Here is a 7,367-nt window from a genome sequence, read left to right as displayed (position 1 = left end):
CAACCTCGGGAAGCTTGGAAGCGGGAGGTGCGTCTGCGGTCCGCCTCGGGGCTGGGGCAGACCCGCGGGAGATCAGCCCGGTCCTGTCCTTCTTCGGGATCGGGGGCAAGCTCCCGCCGTCCTGCTCGTCGTCATCCTCATCGTCATCCTCGTCATCATCGCTCGGAGAGAGGCGGAGAACGCGGGACCCACGCCGGGGGAGGGGAGCCCTCGACCCTCCGTTAGTCACTTCGGAGTCAGGCCCTTTTTCCCGCTCCCCTCCTTCCTCCTCTTCGCTGGAGTCGTCGGAGGGCACGCCCATCGGTTCCTCGGTAGTTTCCATGGGCACGAGCCCATCCCCGTTGAAGACGGGCCTGGACTCCTCTACCTGCTCCTAGTCGTCGCGGAGGAACAAGGGCATAGGAGCACCCACCAACCTCGCCACATCGCCCCCGACCAGAGATTGTAGGACCGCAGCCAGATCTCCATCGGCCAAGGCCGCGGGGCTCGGACGGGGCCTCCACATCGGAAGTGAGTACTGCCGAAGCGGAGCCAGCTGGTGCTCCAGGAATTCCCTCAGCAGCGACGCGCCGGTCAGCTTCGCCGCCGCCATGTTGGCCGGCGTCAGATCCGCGTCCATCTTCTCCAACACCAGCTTCGCGCGAGGGTCTGCGATCTCTTCTCGACCCCAATCGCTGGAGCTCGTGGGCTGCTCCGTGGGCAAGATCAGCAGAGGGTGGATGCGCCCAGCATCCACCAAGACCCACTTGCTCCTGAAGCCCTGAATCCTTTTCCCGGGGTTCGAAATGGCAATGGCGCCACCGTACGCGATGAAGCTCGCGCACGCGGAAGCAGGACCGCGAGAGGTCCGGAGGTAGAAGTAGTGGCGCAGCAAGGCCACTGAGGGCTACACCCCTACGTGAGCCTCGCAGTAATAGGCAAAGATTGCAAGGAGAAAGACGGAGTTGGGGTGGAGATGCAGAGCCTGTAGCTTGTAATGGCGGAGGACAGAGAAGAAGAACTCGCAGAAGGGAGGCACCAGGCCAGCAGCAATGGCACTTACGAAGATCGGATAGAAGGTGCTCCCTTGACCCTCAGGGGTGGCAGAGCCGGCCTTGAACACCTTCGCCCCATTGATGCCCCGCGCCGCCGCCATCCGGCCCAACCGGGCAAGGCTCGCCTCCGACATGTTCGACGAGTCCAGGCCAGATGAGTACCAAGCTACGGCCAGGGGCTGACGAGGCGCCATGGCTTCCTAGGTCACACGGTCGGAGTAGATCTGGAAATTTTGGAGGAAGGAAGGAGAGGCGCAAGAAAGGGGATCTGAGCAGCAACCGGGGAAAGCAAGAAGCAAAGCCTAGGCGGATGCCACTCATTTATCAACTCGCGCGGTTGCTAAGGCGCCCACGTCCAATCAACCGCCACGCGGCGCCCGAGGCCGCAGGCTGTTAGGGCCCGCGGCGCTTCGCCCTCGCCCTTCCGCCTCCCTGCACGGCCAAGTCCGGGCGCGCCTTGGGCCCAGGGGCTACTGTCGGCGTTCTGGGAACGGGGGTCCCCAGACATGCCTGCCTGCGGCCTGCGGCGTGGCTCAAAGGGGGGCCCAGCACGGCCCATCTTCACCAACACAGACCCAAGACCCTCGCGAGGGGCCAAGCCTCGTGGGGCGGACGACGTGGAGCTTCCTCAAGCACGGCCTCATCAGGCTGGCTCGCGAGGAGGCAGAGAGATCAAGGCGGGGTACCTCACGAGGTGCCTGTGACGCAAGCCATGACGACCAAAGGTGCCAGGCGGGTGCCAGCCCGCGCAGCGTCCTCCTTTCCTCTTTGGTGCAAAGGGAGCACGCGCAGCCGCAGAGTACCGAGGCATCAGGCAAAGGTTGCCATTTCGGTGCAACAAGACCAAGACCAGAAGGACTGCAGGACGGAGGTCATTGTGGAGCCCAAGACGGCATCACCACCAGAGCTTTGTGCAGGCGAAGACTACTTTTGTCAGGATAGCTGGTACTAGCTGCCCCCTTCAAATTAGCCTGCAATTGTTGGCTCCCTTCCCGCTTGATATTTGGGAAGAGGACCAGGGCCTCTATAAATAGGACCAGCCACCCACAGAACAAGGGGTGGTGGGGAGAATCAGAGAGAAAGAGAGAAAAAACGAGGAAGGAAGAAGGAGGAGAGAATCAAGAATTAGGGCATCGAGAATCAGAGAGAGAGAGAGAGAAGGGTGACTGAACTCCTCCTAGCAGTTCATCACCCCGGCCAAGAACAGACCCTCGCAAGGCTGTTCTTCCTTGTATTGTTCATCATCAGCCCAAGAGGCAATCCACCACACCACACACTGGAGTAGGGTATTACACCACAACGGTGGCCCGAACCAGTATAAACCCTGTGTCCCTCGTGTTGTTCTTTCCATAACTTAGATCTTTGCGTGGCGGAGGGGTGCAGGTAGGTAGGAGGCGAAATCTCCGCGCGCACCCCATTGTTCGAACCTCAAGGGTCCGCTGGAACCCGAAATCCCACATATTCACACTTAGAGGGTAAGTCTTCATTGATTCAAGATATATGTTACTTCGTGTGTTGCACACCTAAGTCGTCAACATGCATAAGCGTTAGGATATTTAGCTCACACCGCAACTTGCATAACCTTTTCTCATCCAAGGGCTTTGTGAAGATATCTGCCAATTGCTCTTCAGTGTTGACATGAATGATATCAATATCTTCCTTCATTACATGATCTCTGAGAAAGCGATGACGAATCTGAATGTGCTTTGTCTTCGAGTGCTGAACTAGGTTGTTGGCAATCTTGATAGCACTTTCATTGTCGCAGTAGAGTGGGACATGCTTCGGGTGGATGCCATAGTCCTTGAGAGTTTTCTTCATCCATAGAAGCTAAGCGTAGCAAGATCCAGCAGCAATGTATTCGGATTCGGCAGTGGAGAGAGATACATAGTTCTACTTCTTTGAAGACCAATAGACAAGAGATCGTCCAAGAAAGTGACATGTGCCTGATGTGGACTTGCGATAAACCTTGCCACCAGTATAATCAACATATGAGAATCCAACTATATCAAACTCTGAGCCCTTGGGATACCATAATCCTAGTGTTAGGGTGTAAGCCAAATATTGAAGAATTCGCTTCACAACCTTTGGTGCCGCTTGGAATCGGGCACACATGCAAACGCTAAGCATTATATCTGGCCTAGATGCACATAAGTAGAGTAAAGAACCAATCATGGAGTGGTATACCTTTTGGTCAAACTCTTTACCATTGTCGTCATGGTCCAGATGACTTTTGGTTAGCATTGGCGTCGTGTACCCTTTGCAGTCTTGCATTCCAAACTTCTTTAGGCAATCTTTGAGGTATTTTTCTTCTGAAATGAAGATGTCATTTCTCTACTGACGGATTTGAAGACCAAGGAAGAATTGCAGCTCACCCATCATGGACATCTGATATTGCTCTTGCATCATATGCCCAAACTCATCACTGTATCTCTTGTCAGTGCAGCCGAAGATAATGTCATCCACATAGATTTGGCATACAAAGAGTTCACCATCATATTCCTTTGTGAACAGAGTGGGATCTAGTGAACCAGGTTTGAAGCCTTTGCTCTTTAGGAAGTCTTTGAGTGTGTCATACCAAGCACGAGTTGCTTGTTTGAGGCCATACAGTGCCTTGTTGAGCTTGTATACCATGTCAGGACGCTTTGGGTCTTCAAACCCAGGTGGTTGTGCAACATACACTTCTTCTTCAATTTTGCCATTGAGAAAGGCACTTTTGACATCCATTTGATACAGAAGAATGTTGTTGTGGTTGGCATAGGCAAGCAGTATGTGAATGGCTTCAATCCTAGCCACATGAGAAAATGTTTCATCGAAGTCAATCCCTTCAACTTGTGTGTAACCTTGAGCAACGAGACGAGCCTTCTTTCTGACAACTTGACCATGCTCATCTTGTTTGTTGCGATAGATCCATTTGGTACTGATGATATTGTGCTTGCGAGAATCTGGACGCTTTACTAGCTCCCACACATTGTTCAGCTCAAACTGTTGAAGTTCTTCTTGCATAGATTTATTCCATGAAGGCTTCATCAACTTTCTTTGGTTCTGATATTGAGTCAAATGCAAAGTGCCCACAGAAATTTGCTAGCTGTGTTGCCCTTAAACAAGTGAGGGGACCAGGTGCATTGATGCTATCAATTATCTTCTCAATCTGTACTTCATTTACAATACGAGGATGAACTGGATGAAGATTCTACCCTTGTTGATCATTTTCTTCATCTTCAGCATTGGCTTCGGGCTGACCAGTCTATTCGGGCTGATTAGGTGCAGAAATGGTGATTTCCTCTTCAGCATGTGCCTCTGAAGGTATGATTTCTCCAGTACCCATAAGCTTGATAGATTCACTTGGTGAAGCTTCATCTAGCACATTTGGCAGGTGCTCTCTTTGCGAGCTGTTAGCCTCATCGAACCGCACATCCACAGTTTCAACCACTTTGTAGTGACAGAGGTTGAAGACTATGTAGGAGTGCGAATCCTTTCTGTACCCAAGCATAAATCCTTCATGTGCTTTCGGTGAAAATATTGAAGTGTGATGCGAATCCTTGATCCATCACCTAGCACCAAATACTCTGAAGTAGCTAACGTTTGGCTTCTTACCAGTCAGGAGCTCATATAATGTCATCTTTAGGAACTTGTGAAGATAAACATGGTTGATTATGTGGCATGCAGTATCAATAGCTTCAAGCCAGAACTTCCTTGGAATCTTGTACTCATCAAGCATCGTCTGTGCCATCTCAATGAGGGTTCTGTTCTTGCGCTCCACGATGCCATTCTGTTGAGGTGTGTATGGAGCCGAGAACTCATCTGTGATGCCCAATGTATCAAGATAAGTGTGGAGGCCGGTGTTCTTTAATGTCGTGTGGTACGTCTCCAATGTATCTATAATTTTTTATTGTTCCTTGCTATTATATTAGCAACCTTGGATGTTTTATATGCATTTATATGCTATTTTATATGACTTTTGAGACTAACCTATTAACCTAGAGCCCAGTGCCAGTTTCTGTTTTTTCCTTATTTTTGAGTATCGCAGAAAAGGAAAACCAAACGGAGTCCAATTGACCTGAAATTTCACGAAGATTGTTTTTGGACCAGAAGAAGCCCATGGAGTACTGGAGATGGACCAGAGGATTCCCGAGGCCGCCACGAGGGGGGCGCGCCCCCCTATCTTGTGGCCACCTTGGGACCCCCCTAACTTGTTCGTGACTCCAACACCTCTTATATATACCCAGACTTGCAGACAGAAACGAAGATCGGGAGTTCCGCCGCCGCAAGCCTCTGTAGCCACCGAAAACCAATCTAGACCTGTTCTGGCACCCTGTCGGAGGGGGGAATCCCTCTCCGGTGGCCATCTTCATCATCCCGGCGCTCTCCATGACGAGGAGGGAGTTCACCCTCGAGGCTGAGGGTATGTACCAGTAGCTATGTGTTTGATCTCTCTCTCTCTCTCTCTCTCGTGTTCTTGATTGCACGATCTTGATGTATCGCGAACTTTGCTATTATAGTTGGATCTTATGATATTTATCCCCCTCTACTCTCTTGTAATGGATTGAGTTTTCCCTTTGAAGTTATCTTATCGGATTGAGTCTTTAAGGATTTGAGAACACTTGACGTATGTCTTGCATGTGCTTATCTGTGGTGACAATGGGATATTCACGTGATCCACTTGATGTATGTTTTGGTGATCAACTTGCGAGTTCCGTGACCTTGTGAACTTATGCATAGGGGTTGGCACACGTTTTTGTCTTGACTCTTCGGTAGAAACTTTGGGGCACTCTTTGAAGTTCTTTGTGTTGGTTGAATAGATGAATCTTAGATTGTGTGATGCATATCGTATAATCATACCCACGGATACTTGAGGTGACATTGGAGTTCTAGGTGACATTAGGGTTTTGGTTGATTTGTGTCTTAAGGTGTTATTCTAGTACGAAATCTATGATAGATTGAATGGAAAGAATAGCTTCGTGTTATTTTACTATGGACTCTTGAATAGATCAATCAGAAAGAATAATCTTGAGGTGGTTTCGTACCCTACAATAATCTATTCGTTTCTTCTCCGCTATTAGTGACTTTGGAGTGACTCTTTGTTGCATGTTGAGGGATTGTTATATGATCCAATTATGTTATTATTGTTGAGAGAACTTGCACTAGTGAAAGTATGAACCCTAGGCCTTGTTTCCTAGCATTGCAATACCGTTTGTGCTCACTTTTATCATTAGTTACCTTGCTGTTTTATATTTTCAGATTACAAAAACCTTTATCTACCATCCATATTGCACTTGTATCACCATCTCTTCGCCGAACTAGTGCACCTATACAATTTACCATTGTATTGGGTGTGTTGGGGACACAAGAGACTCTTTGCTATTTGGTTGCAGGGTTGGTTGAGAGATACCATCTTCATCCTACGCCTCCCACGGATTGATAAACCTTAGGTCATCCACTTGAGGGAAATTTGCTACTTTCCTACAAACCTCGGCACTTGGAGGCCCAACAAAGTATACAATAAGAAGGTTGTCTAGTAGACATCACCGTGGCGTTGTCACTTTGGATGTGCTTGATCTTGATGCCATAGTTGGTCATGGCATGATTGGCGAATCATCTGAAGACATCCTGCACTTCAGTCTTGTAGAGAATTATGTGCACCCATGTATATCTTGAGTAATCATCAACAATGACGAAGCCATAGAGGCAAGCAGTGGTAGTAAGGGTAGAATAGTGAGTAGGGCGGAATATGTCCATGTGAAGCATCTCGAAGGGACATGTCGTTGTCATGATTGTCTTTGAGGGATGCTCGGCCCGAGACGTCTTTCCAGCTTCGCAGGCACCGCAGAGATGATCCTTCTTGAACTTCATGCCCTCGATGCCTATGACATGCTTCTTCTTCACGAGAGTGTGTAAGTTCCTCACGCCTGCATGCCCTAGCCTCCGACGCCAGAGCCAGCACTCTGAAGCTTTTGCTAGAAGATATATGGCCAACTGTGGTCCTGCTGAGCAATCTACCATGTATAGATCATCCTTTCGATACCCTTTGAAGACTAGAGATTTGTCAGATTTCATAAGCACAAGGCAATGATATGTTCCAAATATCACAATCATGCTCAGATCACAAAGCATTGAGATAGACATTAAGTTGAAACCAAGGGATTCAACAAGCATCACTTTATCCATGTGCTGATCCTTTGAGATTGCAACTCTACTAGGCCCAATACCTTGCTTTTACTAGTGTCAGCAAATGTGATGTGACTTTTGTCAGACGGATGTAGGGTTGAATCCATAAGAAGACTTCAATCACCAGTCATGTGGTTAGTGCATCCACTATCCATAATCCACTCAAAA

The sequence above is a fragment of the Triticum aestivum genome, chromosome 7A, assembly GCF_018294505.1.
Source record: "Triticum aestivum cultivar Chinese Spring chromosome 7A, IWGSC CS RefSeq v2.1, whole genome shotgun sequence".
Taxonomy (NCBI): Eukaryota; Viridiplantae; Streptophyta; class Magnoliopsida; order Poales; family Poaceae; genus Triticum; species Triticum aestivum.
This window is presented reverse-complemented; position numbering follows the sequence as displayed.